This window comes from Fukomys damarensis, unplaced genomic scaffold (assembly GCF_012274545.1).
Source record: "Fukomys damarensis isolate Sample0158 unplaced genomic scaffold, DMR_v1.0_HiC HiC_scaffold_16, whole genome shotgun sequence".
NCBI classification, from domain to species: domain Eukaryota; kingdom Metazoa; phylum Chordata; class Mammalia; order Rodentia; family Bathyergidae; genus Fukomys; species Fukomys damarensis.
In genome coordinates, this window is record NW_022900928.1 from 49,115,621 (window position 1) to 49,137,824 (window position 22,204).

The window sequence follows — 22,204 nt, forward strand, 5'->3', positions numbered from 1 at the left end:
AGAGAACCCAGGAGGAATTAACACCACTTAGTGTCAGTGAGCCACTCTGCAATGGTAATTTTTTAAATATATAATGAGCATCATTGTGGTGTTGCTACAATTTTTCTTTTAGAAATTAGAAAATATCTTTAGTTAAGCATAATAATTTTTCCATAAGAATTCTCAGGAGATAGTCTATAACAGTTAACTAACTTTATATGAGAAAACATCCTACAAATGTTTCAATCACTAATACTTTATAGCAAATGAGAAATTCTGTCAAAAGCTCTGCATTTTTAATTTCGTGATAACTAATCTACCTTGATTTGCATTTTTCTGGTAAACATTTTAGAAAGTTATAAACTTTGATTTATTGATATTTAAAATATTCTGTCTGTGAAATGAAAAGGACTTTAAATAGTACAAGAGCCAACAAATGTAAAAGTTTATTTGAAAGAAATGTGTATTATATTACTAACTGGTAAGTAAAACCACAGGAAAAGGAGAAAAATCTATGATTAAGCACAATTTAGTTATTGTAACCATTATATTCTGTTTTCTTCACAAGCAATCTGAAGTCCAGAGGAATTAAGATAACTCTGAAGCATTATGCAGCTAATGGATTAGTAGAGTTTAGTCTGCCAGTTCCTGGTTCTGGGGTTCAAATGCATCATCCTGAACATGCTCAGAAAGCCACAACATCAGAGAAGTTTTTCAAAGCTAATATTGTGAATTCTCAACTGGAGAAAGAACAAATGACTTGATTAAATATGATGGTATCTTAGGAATTTCAGAAACATTTGAGAATTAAGTGCACTTTTTGGTAATTCTCCTTTAGGCAACATCATCCAAAAGGTCCAGAGGGAAGTTTCAAATATTTTCCATTTCATTGCTAATGAGCCATTTTCACCTGACTCCTGCTCCTGTAACTACCCCCTTGAAGAACCAGCTGTCAGTTTCCATAGTTGAGCAGGTTTGGTACTAGACAGGTGGCAGCAGGGTAGAGAAGAAATCATGTCAGTGTGATGTATTTAATCTCGAATTAGGATGATCCACCTGGTGTCATTAAAAATTGACTGCACATCATGAATGATTAACTACAATATAATTAACATTTAAAAGTTAGCCTCAAAATACCCTTCAAAAGATAAATAAGATCATGTGGCATTAATTGAATATTTGAGAAAATGTATATCCACTGATAGATCAGTGAAGTCCATTTAGAAATGATAGATTTTATACCCTGCTCGTAGAAATAGTGGATTATATGATGCTATTCCGGATTCTAACATTTATACATTTTGTAACCTGTGTGCTATAGATTATCTGAAAAATGTCTTGATATTGGTAATGCTGATTTGAAGTTTAAATGAACCAATGTATTTGAAAGTGTATGGTAACCTATGATACTTAATGTGATTATAAGTATGGACACTAGTATTATTAATTTTTATTTTAAAGTCTTATAATTGTGATTTTATAATTTTAAATTCTTAAAATAATTAAGAAAACTTTCTATAGGCATCAGGTAATATTCCTAACCCCATGACTCAGCTCATCTCCCAGGACCTCGGAATGACCATCCATGCTTTATTTATGTATTTACTTACTTAGAAGTTACCTTCCTTGAGTGCTTGGTAATGGACTGGAAGGCATCCCTGTGATTTCACAGCTCTTAGGCTGATCCACATTATATCAGTTATAGCACAATATTGGAATTGGCTATTTAACAGTGTTACTCTCTTAGTGAACAATATAATGCATTTGGCCAATGTTCTTGGTTTGTTTATTTTTAATTTCCTAATACTGGACAGCCAACAATGGAGGCTCAAGAAATATATAATCTATATAATATAATGTATGATATATATATAGTTCAAGACAATTCATTGGATAGACATTTATGAGATACAAAAACATATAAATATTAAAGCACTCATATCCACCAAAATATGTTCTTATTTGCCATTTGAGCCATCATTCTGGAAAAAGTGTGAATGAAATTTTGAAAGGGGTAATAGTGAAATCCATGATGACAAATTCAATGGCAAATGCAGAAAATATTTCTGTTAAAACAAAACTGGATTTTGGAAATGGAGAAGAAACTTCTGAGATACATAACGATTAAATAGATGTGATTAAGAGAAGTATTAAATTCCAAGATGAGGAAAGATGAAGGGTCAGAAAAGGCTTTTATATTTGTGGCTTATATGGCTGGCCAGATGTTGAAATCATTCAGAGAGACGAAAAAAAAAAAAACTTGAGTATGAGGCCATTATTGCAACATCATTAGGATGGATCATGAGAAGCAAACATAGTTTCCACTTTTGGAGTTAGACATGTTAAATGGTGCTTATGTTGTATAAGAGTGAATTTGGATAACATTCAAAGGATATAGCTTTAAGAAAGTGCAGTAGTTAATTTTATGTGTAAACTTGACAGTGCCACAGATGCCCAGATATTTGGTCAGCCACTCTTCTGATGTGTCTGCAGGGGCATTACTACATATGATAACAGTGATCAGTTGACTGTAAAGCAGATTGGCTTCTCTCTTTTGGGGGACCATCCAATCAGCTGAAGGTGGAACATCTTTGTAGAACAAAAAGGTTGATCCTCCTGTCAGTAGGAAGTGATGGATTCTTCCTACCTGATAGCCTTGAAACTGGGAAATTATTTTTCCTTACTTCATCTTGAACTGCAACATATATTGTCTCTGTATCTTGAAGTTTTTTACCTTCGAATTAAAATTATAATTTCAGCTCTCCTGGGCCTTCAACTTGCTGACTAAAGATCTTGGGACACCTCAGCTTCCTTAATTACATGAGCCAATTCCATATATATAAGCACTAGTACAGCAGGACACACACACATACACACACACACACACATATATATTAAGATTAAAATAGATATAGATATATCTAATATCGTTTTAAAATAACTATTGTATCTAAGAACTGTTAATCTCATTCAGGTTCTGCGTGGAATATTATGTGATTGTTCCAGTGTATCCTATAATCAAGTATTCACTAACTTATCTCCTTTCTTGTTAGATGTAGCCATTGTTCTTAGGCAAAGTATAAAATTCACTGTTTATAGATCAAATATTTTGTAATTTCTTGGACAGTAATGTCAGCTGAAAGCTGTGGACAAGACAAAAATCCATGTCTAAGATACATTTTGATTTGACTCGAGAAATTCTGTCTCCTTTCAGGGTTGAAGGTAACAGTGTAATCAACATGCCACCAAGTGGCTGGTTGAAGTCTTTATAGAATTGATTGAAAGCAGTGTATGATCTCTGCATAGTTCTAGTTTGCAAGCAAGTTTGATTTTCCCCTGGAGTGATAGTTGTGTCGCCCTTACTTGAGTTAGTGCCCATGTGTTCAGAATCATTTATGTGCTCTGTGCCCGTCAGCTTGGCTACACTGTTAATAAATCAGTGTGCTTTTACTAAATGCTTGATAATTAAGCCTAGTTTTAGTTAGTTGGCCAATGTATTCTCTATACTTATTTAATTAGTGTTTTTTCTTTGGTGAATCACACTTTTATTCTCTGGGTTTCCTTGTCTTCTGTTGTATTAGTTAGGGCTGCCTTAGGAGAGTACTACAAACAGGATGGTTCACTTGAAGGAAATTTAGGAATGTAGAACAGAGAATAAAATAAAAATATCAGATAATTCTAAAAATTGGAAACTTTTAAAATTAAAACTTTTAGTATAATTTTAAAGTTTTTAAAAAATCTGTATGCTGTATAAAAATTCACATTTGATGTTTAAAAATTACAGCAAAATCGTATAAAATAAATTCATGTTGACCAAAAAGGAGTGATTCAAGATTCTGAATAATGGGAAATCTGGAGACATAATCTAGGATAACTTATTACAGTTAAATTAAAACTGCTTTTTAAGAAATAGAAAAACAGCCTGCCAAAGGTCATAATTCTTCATAAAATATGATGAGATATGCCAACTATACTCAGTTTCTTAAGACATTTATTATAATATACCAAGTAGTCAGAAGATCTGAAATCATTATCCCAAGAAATTGCAGATGACTTTCTTAATATCTAATAGTAAATTTGTGATTGAAATATGAAGAAATCAGAATTTAACTCCAGGTAGAGTAGTCTCTATGCCACAATACACAGCTTATAAAGAACATAAAGCTGAAAAAACTTTCTTCTGAGAAACAAATGAGGAGAGAATTTGAAAACAACGCCAACCATCATCATATACTGGGCATATTGTAAACTCTTTATATAATTCCCTCATTTTGTTTTGCTATACTTGCAGAAAGTTGGAGGGGAAAGCTTTACTTGATAAGAATACAAGAACTGAATTTCTTTTGGAGTGATTTTAGAATTTATTATCTATTTTTTCACAGAATTTTGTACTTGTAGAGTGGAGCATAAAAGTGATTAGCTTTTTTGTGTTACATCTAGAAGGTGAATTTGTAGACTACATTGATAATTAAATTTAGCATTTATTTCAGAAATGCAAGCCTGAATAAAGAAAATCTTATGTTGGCTCATGAAATTACTTATATTCTACCACCCTTTCCAGTAAATAAACATTTCAAGGAGACCATTGGCAACTTAAATACTTTTATCAATCTCATCATTAAAAATTCACCTTAGGTTTCCCTTGGTGCATCTTAAAGTGAAAGCTCAGTTGACGGGCGCTAGTCATTCTGAAGTGATTAATTTAATGATCTCAGATCTGTCTTCCAAGATAGTCATTACAAATATGTTTTATGTATGGAGAGTTACGTTCTTTCTATCATGCTGGTACATTCATCAGTCTATGAAATGGTAAATTGTACAGAAAGACAAATTTCATTGAATGCACAATTTCATTACACAATGAATTCATGAAAATGAATTAGAGTTGGCCTCACATTTGCAGTCTCTGCAGGTCACCAAAAAGCACTACGCAAAAATAATTTTCTCAGCATACTTAAAGATGTGAGTGACTCATAAAGTTTTAAGAAGGAAGCTTCACTTTAAGTTCCCTACATATAATTAGTGAAAATAAAACTTCACATTTTGAGTTTAGAATAAATTATTATAAAATAAATATAAAAACCATAAAAAGCTGGAAGTACTGGTGTGTTAATCGTTAAATATTTTCAGCTATGATTCAGCTTAAAAATTTAGTGTTATTCTTCTGCTGCTGTTGAATAAAACTAAGGAAAAATAAACCAAACATGAGCAATTAGATAAATATATCCAATCTGAAATATTTTAATATTTGTTTTATGAACAAGAAACAGTGATTTCATGTATGATTGAATAGAAGCATAATGTAAAGTGTTTGATAAGAGGAAGGGGTTTTAGTTCAATAAAGAAAGAACATTAAAATCAGAATCATTTTATTCATATTAGTGTGTATCTTTTATTGACAGGTGTTCTTAATAGACTGTCATTTAATGTCATTCAAGATCTACAAAACATCATTTTTGCATGACTACTGCAAAAGGACTACTATACAGAAGCCAGTTCCTTTTGCGAGAGGACAATTTGGACCCTGTTTCAGAAAGCAGGTACATTTCTTCTTTTACTAAACCTCCTTTCAGTGGGAAAGAATGATGAAGCGAATCACAAGCATAAAGCCCTATTGGGTCTATTTAATAGCTCCTCATTTATTGAGCTGCATCTCTGTGGTTGAAGCTTCGAATCTTAAGCACACAAATTGAGCATCTGTCTTATCTTTGAAGTGAAAACTCCTTCATTGTGGCAGGAAATGTTACTACTGTAGATGTCTCGGAATTATTAAAATGAAAAATGCTAAAATATTTTGTTATTATTTGATTGTTCATTTATACGATCAGAGTTTTACACAGAGATGCTATATAATTGCTGAAAGTAGCAAGAGAAATAATAGTCTAATGATGGCTCCTATTTCATATCTTCCTTGCTGTTTTACAGTTGCAAGATAGCAATTAAGTTAAACAAGCAGGAAATCATGGGCAGAGAGAAATAGAGCAGTCCCCATCAGTGTAGAGGATCTTTTGGAAGTGGATAGCTGTTATGCTATTTTCTTAGGATATTCATATAGTATATGATCAAAAATCACCAATGTTCAATTATATATTTTTAAGTAAAATTTAACATTGTTTTCACTTAATAGTATTTTAAAAGTATTACTTTAAAACATGTGATAGGCATATATTTTATATTCATAATTAAGTGAACACAAGCAGACTGTGCTCAAATTAAATCCACTGAGTGCTAATTAAATACAATACTTATGATGTATTTTTTAGAGTCAGCTGGAGAGGGTAATTCATTTTACATACAGAATGACTTCTTCCTATTTTCAATTTTTTCATAAAATTTTGACAATATCATACCCAACTTCAAATTTGTCACATACGTGTCCTCTAATTTGTCAGATTAAATGCTCAAAAATTTTGGACATTATCTTTTCCAGACTTTTCAGTTTCTTGAAAAATAAGGTAAGTGAAGGAATGTGACTAAATCTGTGTTTCAGAGACATTCTATTGGAAAATAGAAGGGTCAGTGTTTTACCAGTAGGTTTATTTTATTTTCTATTTGTTACATCCAAATTCTGGCAACTCCTTGTAGAAAACATTACATTTCACATATATTCCATTCATTAAAATAAATCATGTGTCATTTTGATTGAAGGCTCTAAACATCCCAAGTATACTTAAATTAGATTTGTGGAGAAAAGCAACCATACATTTTCTTGAGAGATGGATGGATACATAGATTGAAAGATAGACAGATAGATAATGCAGACAGAAAATGGTGGACTGTATTTAAATGGAAACCTCAAGCTATGTAACAAAAGTGAATTTCCCATAAACTAGAATATTGCTACATTCTAACAGTAAAAAGATTAAAAGTAGTGTTTTTCCATCATAATTCTGCTTGTTACAAAGAGTATGATCTCACAATAAGTTATTTATATTAAATAAAATTAAAATAGCAGTCTGTAGCCTATCTACAAATATACACATCTGTACTTAAAGTATTTTCCCTTAATTCTTAATCATGATGCTTTTGAAAACAAACTCCACATTAACCTTCTCCTTAGAAATCAATGAGTAATAGAAATAAATTAAATCTGTGCACCTTATTTGAGTTTTTGCAATGTTAGAAACACGTTATTTATGGTGCTGTGACATTCAAAGAAAGGCATCTGAATATAGCACAGCAGTTGGAGGGTAAAAGGGTTTCTGATCTAATGCTTATTTCCAGATGGATGTTGGATATGCCTTATAAATGTATGCTAGACTTATCAGCAGGTGGAAATCCAATGGTCTGTTTTGAACACTGGTGAACTGGTATATTCTATAAACTATCAACTGAATTGTTTTAGATTCATGTATTTCAACAGACTCTATTAATTTTTGAGTAGATCCTTTTTGTCAACCTATTAACAAATTTCAGTTCCAAACTGAGCATGGAGAGCCTATTTAATTGTACAGGAAACATATGGAAGCCGACTCAGCAGAGCATAGTTCACTCTGATCATGGCACTCTTGCTATTGCTCCACCTAATTGAAAAGCATGTTGGTAGAATAGGAAGCAATTGAAATAAATGACACAAACTGAGCACTGCAAAGCAGACGTAAGTGAATTAAAATTGATGGATCTGATGAGAATGGATTCCTGGTGTCACTTTAAATAAAATCCCATTTCATTCATGCACTTGCACATAATCTGTCACACAATCATGAAAAATATTCAAGGGAGACAGTTTCATCTTGACACAAACATCGAAATCCCTATCCTAATAAGAAGCAACATTTATTAAAAGAGGTCCTGAGTTCAGCCTCTCAGAATGATATAGGATGCTTTCCATAGTCCTTGGCTCAGATCCAATAGGAAGAGCTTGAGAAGAGCATCAGAGGTTCCATTTAAGAGCTAACAATTTTTTCCTCACCCACGGGATGAAAACCTCCTTAATATCCATATGTGAATCTGGGGTATTAAATATAATAAGAATGCAGTGGAATATTCTCTAAATTTTAAAAGTGAAAAATAAATTTTTGTCATTAATCATTTTGGATATGTCATAAAATTAAAGACAAACTTTCATATGTATTAGTTAAACATAAGGATTTTGTATGTTAGCAGCCCTGCTTTTAAAAAAATATTTAGAGTGTGGCATTTACAATTAAAATAGAGAAATTCCACTGAGATGGTAGACAGATGTTGAAAACTGCAGTATTAATTATGTCCAAGCAGGCTGTAAGGAGAGCAGGCTGTACAGAGTTCACCCTATAATTGCTTTGTTTTGAAATGTGAGTCCAGCTGAAGCCAATTTGCCAAGGTCAGAGTAACTCGAATTCAAATTCCATTCCCACCACTGAAACCTTCTTACTAGAAGAACAATGTTTTAATTAAAACCATATATTTTGTCTATTATGTTCCTAATTTGAGAATGCTTTGTCCTTTATGAGGCTTGCTTACATTAATTTCCATAGAAACTGTGCATGTCGTTCTGCCCTTGCAAAGGCTCACCTTTACCCCAATTGATTATCATTAAAAATCAGTAGCTTGGACCGGCTAGTGCCTTTGTTGGTTGCACCAGCATTAGTTTGTCCTGGCTTCTGTTTTCTCTCTCTCTTAGTTCTGCCTTTTATTTGCCCTCACCTCAGGCCTGTGTTGTACACTGGGCAGGAGACTAGAGACTACTACAGAGGTTTCCAGCAACATTTCAGGGGTCCCGGTAATATTGGTAAAATATCACAAAGAATTTTCTAATAATTTCAGTGTCTCTGATAACATTTCAGAGAAAATATGAATAGGTCAATGGAAAAGTGCAACTTTTAACTGTCAGGAAAGGAAGTGGAAAAATTCCTTATAAAACTGTTATTTAATAATGTAACCTTAATTCATTTTAAAGTGTTTGTTACACACATCTATATTTTGCTATAAGTAAAAATATCAGTTATATATTTTAAACACATTTGTAGTTCTTTTAGTAATAGTATGCTTTGAAAAATTCTATAGGGATTTTTTTTTGTATGACATATATGAAGTTGCATAAGTAGGTAAACTAAAATACAAGGCTTTAAAAACTGAGTTATCATTTTCTATCAAATATTTCACAATCTAAAGTTACCTAAATTTCCTAATCAGTATTCATCTCTATCTTTCTGTTGTGTATGTTGGAGGGGTGGTCCAATGGCAATGTAATGGGTTGTCCCAAATATCAATTTATTCATAGAAGTTATATTAATGAATCAATATTTCTAAAATATGGTACCCACGGATGCAAAGAAAAACTGATTTTGCACAGAAAAGGCAAGTAAAAGGTATAAATTTCAGTGCCATACTATGACAGAGATGGAAGTCAGTCATAATTGTGGACATGCAACCACTTTAGTTCATATGAATGTATGCAAACTGATTCATGTATACTTGCTCAGTAAATAGTATCTCTTAAATATTACTATTGTAAAGTGAACTTATAGAAATGGAAAATATTTATATATACTCAATGCTGCATTTACTATACTTTAAATGTCAAGGAAAATTTTTAATGGAAGGCAAAATCCAAAATGACTTCCTTGAATAGTTTTTTAGCATAAGAAAATTTCCTTCCAATCCTAGTCCCATACAAGTGATGAAAATAGTCTGAATGGTTAGTCATCTGAATTCTTTAAGGCTATTCTCAGTATATGAGAAGTTTCCCTCAATAAATGGATGAGTCTGAAACTCAGTTAATCTCTCTGTATTCAGCCTACCTATATAAGGGGAATTCTAGACTGATAAATGATAAATAAATACAAACTCTTCTCCTCAACTATCAAAATTGCCTAGTATATGGAGGTATCTATGAAAAATGGAAAAAAATATAAGCTTTTGAATGAGGCAGATTTAGACTTTAATATTTCACATTTGCCAGTTTGAGCTCTTATCTTAATTTTATGAACTTCAAGTTTCCTTCAACTATAGAAGTGGGTAATACTTCATGTTTGCAAGGGTGCAGAAACTTTAAATGAAATTCTATCTATCTATCTATCTATCTATCTATCTATCTATCTATCTATATCTCTATCTATCCCATTTATACAATAACACACACAATCACATATATTTGGAGTGTGCTACGTGGAAGGTGCTCAACAGATATTTGTTTTTTTGTGATAAAATAATTACCAGTCTTTTCCTCTCCAAATAGAGCAAAACTTCTTTCTTTGACAATCAGATGAAATTTCTGAGATCAAAGATAGAAGAAAAAGAGAATGGGACAGATACAAGAAGGAAGGATGAGAGAGAAGGGGGAAAGAGAAAGAAAATGTGAGAGAAATGGAGAACAAAAGGGAGGAATGAAAAAATAGATGAGCGTCTTTCTTAGCATTAATACTATGTGCTTTCTGGGCTCTTGCGGGACATAAAATAGACGTAGAAAAGTATTATAGTCTTTTTTTTTTATCTGAAATCAGGGCCGGGGATTTAGCTCAGTGGTTCCATCGCCTGCCTCGCAAGTGCAATGTCCTGAGTTCAATCCCCGGTACCAAAAAAAAAAAATAAATAATAATAATAATAATAACTACAATATGACAATTTTGAAAAGCTCCCATTCATAATTGAAACAATGATGATGTGACACAGTACTTTGTCGGGGTCCTTATGTAACACTATTCCCTAATTTTGTGTTCTCTCTTATGTAAGACAGCCTAGGAAGCTAATAGCTGTGTTTCTTACGTCACATGCCTGAAGACTCACCATGCATGCTGCTCCAAAGGCAGCACTCAGCGGGGTGAGGTGTAGGAGATGCACAAGTCCTATCATTATCCTTGCACCTATCTTGGCTCAGGATGATTTCCTTCTAGTCACAGGGCTGAAACTGAGCTCATTTCTGGTGATTGTCTAGAGTTCCTGCAATTTCAAATTCTTTGGAAAATGACAGTTTTCTAAGATTTAGCAGTCTTCTAACATTTGTCTTTCAACAACTTTAATGGTTTTAGGGATGTAAGATCTAAATCACTATATGGGTGAATACCTTGAGTTTCCTTTTTATTTTTGTGACATAACCTTGACAAATAAGGAAGATACGTTAAAAATAAATACACATACACACATACAAACACACAAATACACCAAATACATTTTAAGAACACAGAAGGAAGTGCATAAAAGTGGGTGTATCATGTAGATAGATGGAAAGAATCCATTTAAAAAAGTCTAATCCTCTTTCTGTTGCTTTTATCTTGTGTAACTTTAAAATATGAAGCTAGTGCAGCATAATTGACATTGAATTTAGCCAAGGTAATTTGCTAAATGAAGGAAAAATAATTGTGTACCAACCCTGAAGTTAGGCTTTAAGACATACTAGATGTCTCTGCTACTTATATGTTGCTCTTCTTTCCTTGTGATAGGAATAAGAAAGAGAGAGAGAGATGGAATAGGGCCACCCCAGCTGAACTTTTTCATCCAAGCCCACACTTGGGCAGCTGACTTTCATCCATATGACATGAATGAGTGATAAGAAATTACTCTTATTTTAAAATATCACATTTTCGGGTGGTATAAAACAATACTTAACTGATGTAACTCTTATCTACAAAGATATTTATGTTCTGGTCAGTCTTGATAACTCATTATCTTTCAAAGTGCATTGCTCCACTCTTACATAATTTCTTACTTTATATTTTGTTCTCATCTGGCTTTCTTTTACTCCCAAGTTTTCTCATTCTTCATACCCAAGCTCATGGTCCAATATTACTACTTCTACAGCATTCCTCAGGCTCTTCTTGTATGAAGTGAAAGAAATATACTACCTAGTGCTTGATATCAATGTATATTCCTCTTCTACTTTGAATACTCAAATAGTACTTCTAAAGCTAGGTATTACATTGCAACCTGTCTGTACCCTGCCTTAATACTTTGAACTTAGACTACTCTTAGTAATTAGAGAAAAGAAAAACTCAAAGAGTAATGCCTGATCTGATTGATATTCACAATTAAGAAAACGGTTCATATTATATACAGATATTGATGTCATTTGCAAATTATTGTTATTATTATTATTAAGTTTTCTTTGTTTTTTTTTTGTGGGAACAATGATAAGGACAACATGAAATTTCTAATGTGAGCGAAGAGAATTGACAACCATGCCTCTACAATGTGAGAATGTTAAGTCATCTTCAGATGATGGCCTTTCATCCTCAGCAACCATATGTCAAACTTACTAAATAGAAAACTGTACAGCTAATGTATGGTGCGTTAATTAATTAGATTATTAGGGAAAGATTCTGTACTGCAAGTGGTTTCCAAGTGAAGAGGCAATATTCTGGAGCTTAAAGTGTAGAATATTTCATGAATGATGCTATTCACTTAGCACAGCAATTGTTTCTTTTTCCTTTTAAAATAATATTAGATTATTTCCTGCAATGTCATTTAGAAAATGGTACTTTTTATTAAGTAGTTCAGGTATGGAAGACATAATAAATTATCCATAAAACTTCGATGATACCTTTTAAATTATGCAGAGTGCCACCAGCTCTGTGCTTAGTCAATTATGTTCTTTCATTGTAATTATAAATGTCATTTAAAAAATTTTTAAATTTTCACTTTAAAGCTGATTTAGGCAAGTTGATGTAGTTATTTTGTAAAGCACGCTTTCCTTACTTAGTTTGCATCTTACATATTAGAGTGACAGGGAGGAGAAACATGACTTTTGGTAAAATATTTGATCATATGTAATTTAGTAGACTACTGAGATTAGGCTTACACATGAGATAGAATAGATAGGTCAGGGATATGAAAAAGCTTAAGATTTGAGGTGTTTATAGTATTTCTAAATTCTCATTTTGCCTACTCTGTAGAATGGTGGAAGTCTATGGGATTTAGCTTGACTACCTCTTCATAGATTTAATCTACACCTGATGTCCATAGTATAATAAATGTTTCTTATGATCTGTGCTGCACAAATAGGTGGATTACATAATAATTTCCTAATCATATCCTGAATATAGCTTGTAAAATATGTTGATATTAAAGATATCTGAGATTAAGCTAGCATATGGAAAATATTAATAGAAATATTAAAATACCTCACATTTTCTTTGGGGTAAAGAGAAGAGAAAAATTACCTTTGCAACTATAAATCACTATAGCTGATCATATTACTCTAAGATTTTGGTGATACATAAAAGTAGAAAGAACAGAAATGAGTACAATATACTTTCCTAAAGATGGAGTTTTAATCCTCTTTAGTGTCTTCAAAACTCTCCAACAGAGTTAATGATGGTAGGTTTTCACATTATCATCTGCAAGATAACCTGTTTAGGTAAAGAATACTAGCAATGGATGAAAATACATTCATCATCAACTCATTAAATTTCTGTCTCTCTTTCTTTGACACATGTACATTTAACATATACCTTGGTTCAGTGTGTTCTCTTATTAAAAGGTATTTATCAGGATTATGATGAAGACCTGGGAGTAAAACAAACACAGGGAAAGCCACTGTAGATAAGGCTTGAGTGATAAAAGGCATGTCCTTTGCTCTTAGAACTTCTCAGACTCTCACAGAAACACACACCTGTGTGAAATAAATTCCAGCAGACCGTATAATCTAGCTCCATGATTTGTGTCAGATTAAAGTCATTAAAAATTAGTTTTAGATTAGTTTTAGAAGCATGACTGCTAAAGCCACCCTGTTTTGGTGAACAGGTTGCCATGCTGCTAAGGAAAACCTTGAGACAGAAGTAGCAGTGTGATGCACTTGACCCTTGAGGTAGGTAGATCTCACTGAGTACAAAAACTATCTTACTTCACTATAGGAGGATGACGGATTATGGACTGGAACCATAACATCTGCTAGTGAGGTACAACTGACAGGAGGTCAGATTCTATGAAAATACACAGGACGTTACAACAGATATCTTAGATGAATGTGTGAGTTTTCATCACCATAATCTTAATCTTGGGCTAAAAGTTAGAAGTTAAGAGTAGGTAAATTTTACCGAGAGAGAGAGAGACAGCTCCTGAGAGAGACAGGAGAAGACCCAGAAAACAGGTTGAGCCCACCTTACAGTGGAAGTTTTATGGAGCAAAATCACTAAGTGGGTACAAATCACAAAATCACTAAGTGGGTACAAAATCATGAGGTAGGTACGATATAGACAAAATTATGTTTAATCAATAAGATTACAAGTATAGCCACTTAGGTAATATTTATTTAATGGGGAAGCAATTCATGTAGCAAATGTGTATGGAAAGAACAAAAACCTTTTTTCAAAGAGTTGAGTCAAGAGATCCTTGTCCCTCACCTGGGTGACTGAAGTCTATTTAGACTTTATTGGACCAGGTAATACTGATTAGAGTATATTGTTTATCTCTTAGGGAGGTATGTAGGCCTAGTCACTTTATCTTTATCTTGAGGTCCGAACTTCAAGTAATGTTCCTTGGGCCACAGTTGCAATGTGTTCTTATCTTGTGCACTGAGTCCCTCAAGAGCCTACCCCTGTCTGACTGTCTATAATATTTCTACCTAACATAGCTGTCTGCAGTAATCTAACCCCATGTGACTTCTGGCTCTTCCCCAAAGTAAAAGTGACCATGAGAGGACAACTCAAATATGTGAATGTAAGGTATTAAATCAATTCAAGATATTAAAACAGCTGAGATAGGACAACAAAAGATCCTCACAAAGGACTACTCCCAAAACAGAATAAGAAAGTAGAAAGAACAATGGGATAAGTACATTCAAAGACACAGGAATTATTATTAGTCTTTTACTATACAATTTTAAATTTTAAATATTCACTGTACCTTTTTTTTGGTACCGGGGATCAAACTTGGCTCTTTGCACTTGCAAGGCAGGTATTGGAACCACTGAAGCAAATCGCTGGCCCTTAAATGTACAATTTAATCTTTATCTTGTAGTTTATTTTGGGGGGTGAAGACAGGTTCTCCCTATTAATTTCTGGCTGAACTTGAATTACAGGCATGCAGCACCATACCTAGATTCCCTTGCATTTTTTTCAGAAGGGGGAAGTAAATGGTCATTACAAAAGCTCTTACAGGCCTGGTAAGATGTGAATTTAAAATAGACTTTCGATTTATTTAGAGTTCATGTTCCTTTGCCCAGTCCTTCCCCAGTAGGTCAATAGTTATGGTAGGCAAGAAAGCTTGGTTCAAGTGCATCTGAGACCAAGCAGGAGTAGAACAAAATGCAAATGCAGAGATACTTTTCTGTAAAGCAGAAAATATAACTATCAATGATCCTAGTTGTAATTATATAGCATTCATAATTGAATTAAAAATGATTAGTTGTAAAAGCAATGGTACCCCAGTTGACTGACCATATTCATAACTGCAAAAGATAAATCCATCACTTTTCTTAGAAATTTTAGTTTCAGATTACTGTCAATTTGTTTGACTTCTGCTTCTTCTCTAAGTCTGCCTCAGTTTGACCTGTCTTATGTAGAGGGCTGATGTGAGATATATCAAAGCCAGGGCATCTGAGGGCATCTAAGAACACCTGAGGACAAAAACCAATTGGTTATCGTAGGTCCATGATGGGACTTCATTATATAATAATGAATCAGCATAGACTGTTGGAATCCATTCTACATAATTTTTGGAAAAATAATTTCACAATGAAAACATGATTAGGGCTGTATGAGGCCTAGACTTCTTGCCTGTGGTCCAGATATGGCATGCTGAAACATAATTCCATTTTGCCCCCGGTCATAGCTGAGGTCTCAATGGTCCTGTGATGCTCTGATGCTCAAGGGCAAGATTACATCAGTGGAAGATATACTAGTTCCTTGAGAACTGAGTAGTAATACAAAAGGAGAACCTCACCTCACCTGGGGAGGGACAAATTCCTTATCATCCCACCTACTATGGTAAGAACATTTTTGCTCATCTTAGCATCCTAATAAACAAGCTGTTCATGAACCCAAGATCCTCATCAACATAAGATTCTCATCTTCACAGAATTGCTACCACCATCTAAGTCATCTGATACCTTCTCAAATTGTAAGATCCTCATCAATTTAAGGTTATTGTCACCTGCTAAGTCATCTGATATTCCATATAAATCCAAAAACTAGTGGCAAGCTCAGAGTGCCTTTGTCTTTGCTGTCTAGAGCAGCACTGCTCAGGACCAAGACCCACTTTGTTTCTAAGTCTCATTTCTTGTCTTTATCCTCTAAAGAGCCTTGCACTGTCATGGCTCAGGGGAGACCAGGGTCCACTTCAGGGGTTCTGCTAGCGTCCGCTTTCCAGTTCCCTGTAACAGACAACCAAACATCCTGGAAGATCACCCAGAATGTTTTGTCTTACTTTGTCTCAGTCAGCTGATCAAAACTACTATAAGTGCTTTGCTGGAAAATAAAGCTTGCTTCCTGCTTTTTTGTGACGTCTGTTCCACACTTATTCTTTTCTTTGGGAACCTTGCCTAAGCAGGCCTAGCTTCAACCCACTGGCTCCTATAATAGGTGTAGTCAGCAGGATGGTCAGGTGAGTGTTCCCACCATGGCATTTGAAGGAGTGCTGGACAATGGGGAGGAACCCCAGGGAGCTACTACAATGTGTCCACCAGCCTCACTCTAGCTACTGGTAGCAACTTTTTTGGCAGCTTTGAACTCTCCCAAGATCTGGGAGTCAGTCTGCCTGACACCCAGAGATATTTTATGGGCCTTAAAAATACTAGAGACACAAATTCCTTTCCCCCTCCATAAATCAGTGGGGAGGATGACTTAGTTTTTTTTAGTCTCTTCTGCCATATAAAACAGTGCCAGTATGGCTGCTATGACTCTGAGATGAAGGCGCTGACAAGAAAGGTAAAGCCACAAAAAATTGCCCAATTAGTCAACATAGCTGGTACAGTATACACAGAGGCTGACCTATGAATCAGGTAACTGTACTCTTATAAATTGGCTGATGACAGCAGCTCAAATGCTTTGGCCAAATCCAGATTACTTGCAGGAACAAGTCACAAAATAGACAGTCTTTCTAAACTTGGTAGGTGTGCTGCATGAAACAGAGATGTGGCAAGTGATATTTGCTGCTCACTGTAGTAGCCTTTATAAAAAATTACAACACACATAAAAGATCTAGTTGTGGTCAGCAGCCCAGCTAACATTTGACACAAAAACAGCCCTACTAACACCTTTTATAGATTGTCTGATTCATGATACGATAGATGGATGCCTTCAAGAGTCTCAGCAACATACAAGTAAAGTGCTGAAGTAAGACCACTAAAAATAAGTCAACATCAAATCTGGACAGATCTGGTAACAGGTGACTTAAATACAAAGAAACCAAATGGACAGCCTTTAGACATGTTATTGTCTCTGTGAAAACAGTTGCACACTGACCAACAAGACCGGCCCATGAGCCCAAAGATAAAGGCAGCCCCTGTAAAACAGAATGAGCTGACCCTGTCAGCCTTTTACCCAGACTGAGACTGGCTAAACTACTTGGTTACTAGGGACCCCTGGAGACCAGAGGCCTCGTGTAAAATTAACTATTCATTGGTCCCTAAAAAGTATACAGCACGTATTAGCATTGATGGATACTGGAGCTGATTTGCCTATCCATGCCAACCCAGAATGTTTCACAGGATCCACTGCACACATAAAAATATATGGAGCCCAGAAACCCAAAATGATTTTAAACATCATACATTTGGCCTTATGTCTTATGATGCTTGTTTTCCCAGTTGCTAAATACATACTGAGGAGGGACATTCTATCTCGTGCCCAGTTTAGACACCACACACAAAAAAGTATTCTCTTACAGATTCATGTAATAAAAACTATTGTCAAGGACATCCTCATCACACACCGATAACTCTCCCACAGACAATGCAGGTTGTATGTGTAAAACACCACCAGCTGCCTGAAGGTCATAAAAAAAAAAATAAAACAGACTGTTTTAAAGTTTAAAAAACAAAACAGGGATGATACACCCTACACAAAGTCCTTTCAACTCCCCTGTTTAGCCTACGTGGAAGTCCAAGGGGACTTCGAAAGTGAATATAGACTATCAAGAACTGAACAAAATGCCTCTTCCATTGCAAGCAAAGGTACCTAGTATTGCTGACTGGGTGGACCAGCTTACCCTGTCCTTGAATCAATACCACTATATAATTGACTTGGCAATGCATCTTCTCCATTGCTATCATGCCTGAGAGTCAAGACCTTGTTAAACAGTAGTTCTCCAAATGTATTTTAAGGTTAGGTGATTAAAGTACTTGAGATCTTATAAGTTGACCAGAGGCTTTATTATCATTTTTGCATGTTACAGCATCTGTAAATAAGATAAAAATTTAACAATAGATAAAATAAGAATTCAGTAGCATCTTGTAATTAAAAGAGATCTTTCTTCTCTGGGATAGGATTTTTAAGCTATTCAATAGCCAGCATAAACTGAAATAATACCTTTCAGTATTTTTTCTTGAATATGATCGTATGTACACAACTGTGTATTGATTAAAAACATGCTTTAATACATTACCAAACAAAATACAATTTTTCTTAAATAAATTATCTTGAATTTTTTAATGTATGTGAGCCCAAATTACTAGTATTTATCATCTCCTTTGATATTATTTCGACATATAGTTTCACAGCTTGACTTTTTGCTGCATCCAAGCAAAGAAGTACCTGTACCTTCAGTGCTTGGAGGGTGAGACAAGAGGATGGAAATTTTGAGATCTTCCTGGTCAAATTAGTGACTTAGTGAGTGTCTCCTAAAGAAAAAAGAGATACAGATTGTGATTGTTAATTGTGATATGTCAACTAGACTTGGCTAGAAATGCCTAGCAGATTAGTAAATCTCTGGATATGATTAATGATAGACACATAGGCCTCAAACTGAAGTGGGAAGACCTAAGCTGGATGTGAGTGGCAATAATCAATAAATAAGCTTGAAACTTCGATGCAGTAAATGGAAAATCAAAAGGAAGTCTTCCTTTTTCTTCTGATGAGGAGCTCTGACCTTTACATTGCCTTTGAATTTTTTTTTTTTTTTTTTTTTTTTTTTATTTTTTTTTGTACTGGGTTCAAACTCCCAACCTTGTGCTTGCAAGGGCAGGTGAGGTGCTGATGAGCTAAATCCCGGGCCCACCTTTGAATATCTGTCTCCATTTCCTTCAGCCACTGGACCCTGCAGTGAACTCCAGGCCTTCAACCTGGAAGATAGACATCCTGCATTTTTCTACCTCTGATTCTGCAGCTGGGGTTATAAGCCTACCTTGCAAACTCTCTATAGAATCTTATAAATATTTTCTATTAAATGTGTTTCTATAGTGAACTCTAACTAATACAGTAATGTAGCTCAGTGGAAGGCCTTTGATTCAGTCCACAGTCCTGCAAAGAAAACAAAACAAAAAGAAAAACAGAAATGACCTACAAACATGGAATGACATGGCATTTGCTATCAGAAAGCATGAATATGAGACTCAGCTCTGCTATTCAAACTTACCTAAGTTAAATCAAACCTTCATTGTTTCACCTTCTACAGTCCATAAAATTAGAAAAATCAGGATATTTCTAATCCTGGATCACTGTGGAACTTAATGAGTTCTACACACTGTAGATCATGTGACTTGTACTTGGGAAAAATAATACTTTATATGCAAACAGTGAAAAATGAAAGAAGAAAGAAAAAAAATGCTTAGATGCAAAGTTTACAAGAAAGACTTTAAAAGAAAATTGTTTTTTTTCTGAAAAATTTGAATAAATATCTGTCAAGTTAGTGAGGAGACAAAATTCCAGTGATAGGGTCATCTCTCATACAAACTTTGAGTTTGATCTCATTTGGAATTTTAAAAATTTAGTGGAAAACTATGGCTGAAGAAAATTATTGGGAAAAGACAAAAGAAATAATGTGATTCTTTGTGTAATTGCCACCTATATAGAAATTGATAAAACAATTCAGATTTGAATTATAAAACAGACAAAATAGAAATATTTAAATTTGATTCAAGAACATCCTGTCCTGCTTTCTAAAATAGTAAGTTAAGTAACATATGCAGAAGTGGCCCAGTTATGATTAATGTCAGGCAGAACTTTTTCCATATTTTAAAAGTGTTTATTAGTAGCTGAAGAGTTATTGAAAACAGTCCTAAGTATAAGAAAATATTCTAATTTTTAATAATAAATCTTGACAGAATTTAAAATATTATAAAATTTACTACCCAGAGAATGTAAAATGACTTATAGTTTTTCATGAACTATTTTTCATAATTATATTCAAAGGCAGCAGTAAGGTATGGAGTTTAGAGATGGAAGACTTGCATCAGTGATATGATGATAAACTGTAGAGCCGGGGGTTAAGCTCAGTGTTTCTGCCACCTGCTTCTCAAGTGTAAGGTCCTGAGTTCGATCCCTGGTACCAAATAAATAAATAAATACAAAGATAAATCATTAAATACTAAAAGTTTTATCCATAGTTTAAAAAGTTAGAATAAGCATTTCAAAAACTGCTCAGTATTGTAAAATTATAAAGTGTGTCATTTTCTTATCATTTAAGCTGTGAGTAAATATTTTTTGATTTAAAAAAGGAGATAGAGCTTAGTATCCAAGTTTAATAAATTATTATACTGCTTCTTCTTATTGTGAGGAACATAATAAATGTTTGAGTAAAATGAAATGAAACCATAGAAGTTTAAATTTTATTCCGTGACAGCAGTAATTTTACTGCATCTCTATAGAAAATGGCTCCAGTGGGGGTCTTTTTCAGCAAAGAAGAAAGGAAAATGTTATACAAGATATAAACCAAAGAACAAAACTAAAATGAAAATACAATATTAGAGGTTGCCATAAATCAATAGCAAAAAAACTGGATTTTAAAACTGTTAGGAGGAAATACTGTCCAGAATGAAGGCTGTTTGGTGGCCTGTGCCCTGTTCTTGTCAGGTGACATCTGGAAGAGCGACATTAGCAACCTGCAGGTGGCTGGGTAAAAAGAGAGTAGGCAATGATCAATCTCTATCAGCTCAGAAATGATGGAAGAAGTTAGAATGCGTACTCTGGAGAAAAGGAGATTTAGACACAGGTGGTATGTGTGTTCTCAGCTACTTGAGAAAACTGTCTTGGGAGAGGGACATCAGAATCGGTGTGCTGTCCTAAGAATAACCTCTAAAGAAAGAAGGTATTTCAGGCCAACATGATTAAAAGAAATCTGATCACTTTAATTGCATGTTACTGAGTAAGTGACTCTAAGAAATACCTTGCACAAGGAAAGACGGATGGGATGGTAGCCAAGTTTACTTCCAGTGCTAAAATTCTTCAATTTGAGCAAATCAAAATGCTCATCGTAAATTTTAGTAAGAAATGTTGCCCAAAGATTTAAGGAAAGTAGAACATTTCTAACATTTTATCCTACCTATCTCTGTCTCAGTACTATTTAAAATCTCTATTTCCACATCTACCCATCTTGTGATAATAAACGGCATAATTTAAGCTACATAATCAGAAAAAATTTCACATAGCATTTTATAATAGTCATATTATTAAAATTAAAAAGCAATCATTACTCATTCTTCTTTTTAAAGGCCACATTTCACCAAAACGTCAATTTCAAATAGATCATGCAAATGTTGAGCTAAATATTGTTTGGGACAGAAAAATAAGATAATCCAAGTAAATGACTAATTACACGGGAGTGTGCTAAGTTCTATAAGAAAAATATTTAGAGGCCTTGGCCTAAGCCACATCCATATTTATAAAATATCACCTCCCCAAATCCCCATTTAAAGAGGATAAATGTAAAAATGTGATAATTTATAAGAACAGCTTTTTCATATAAAGATAAGCCCTGATGAATTTATTTCTCTAAGTTTTAAAAGATAATTTCCTTGTAATTACATATACTTTGGACTTTCAACCCATCACCCTCAAAACGGGTTAGTCGGATTCCAGCAAGTATCTGTGCATGGAGAGGCTTTCTATCCTCATTCTAAGGCAGGACTTTATCCATTGATAATTTCATAGCTTCTTGCTATATAAATCTAGGAGCAATGAAACAAAAGCTTTCACCAAATGTATTTTGGAAAAATTACCTTGCCTTGTTCATGTCACTCTTCAATGAATAAAAATTACATCATTTGGCCCTCAAGTTATCTCAGATCATGATTAAAGTTGTCAAAATTGATAGGTCAGAAAACAGTCTTCGTAAAAAGTATATTATATCTTGTTTTGTTTTTTAAATTCTGAACTAGAGTCTTCACACTAATATTTACTGTCATTACATAAAATTATTCATTTAAAAATAGATA

At 34.0% G+C, this 22,204-nt stretch overlaps 1 protein-coding gene across 1 annotated transcript in view; it reads left to right on the top strand.

Moving 5' to 3' along the window:
- The window catches only part of Cntn5 (contactin 5), a 1,105,367-nt gene that overhangs the window by 247,098 nt on the left and 836,065 nt on the right, over window positions 1-22,204 (top strand). The window contains exon 2 of the mRNA XM_010642035.2: window positions 5,382-5,519. The gene's annotated coding sequence lies outside the window, so the exon portion shown is untranslated. The remainder of the gene's footprint in view (window positions 1-5,381; window positions 5,520-22,204) is intronic.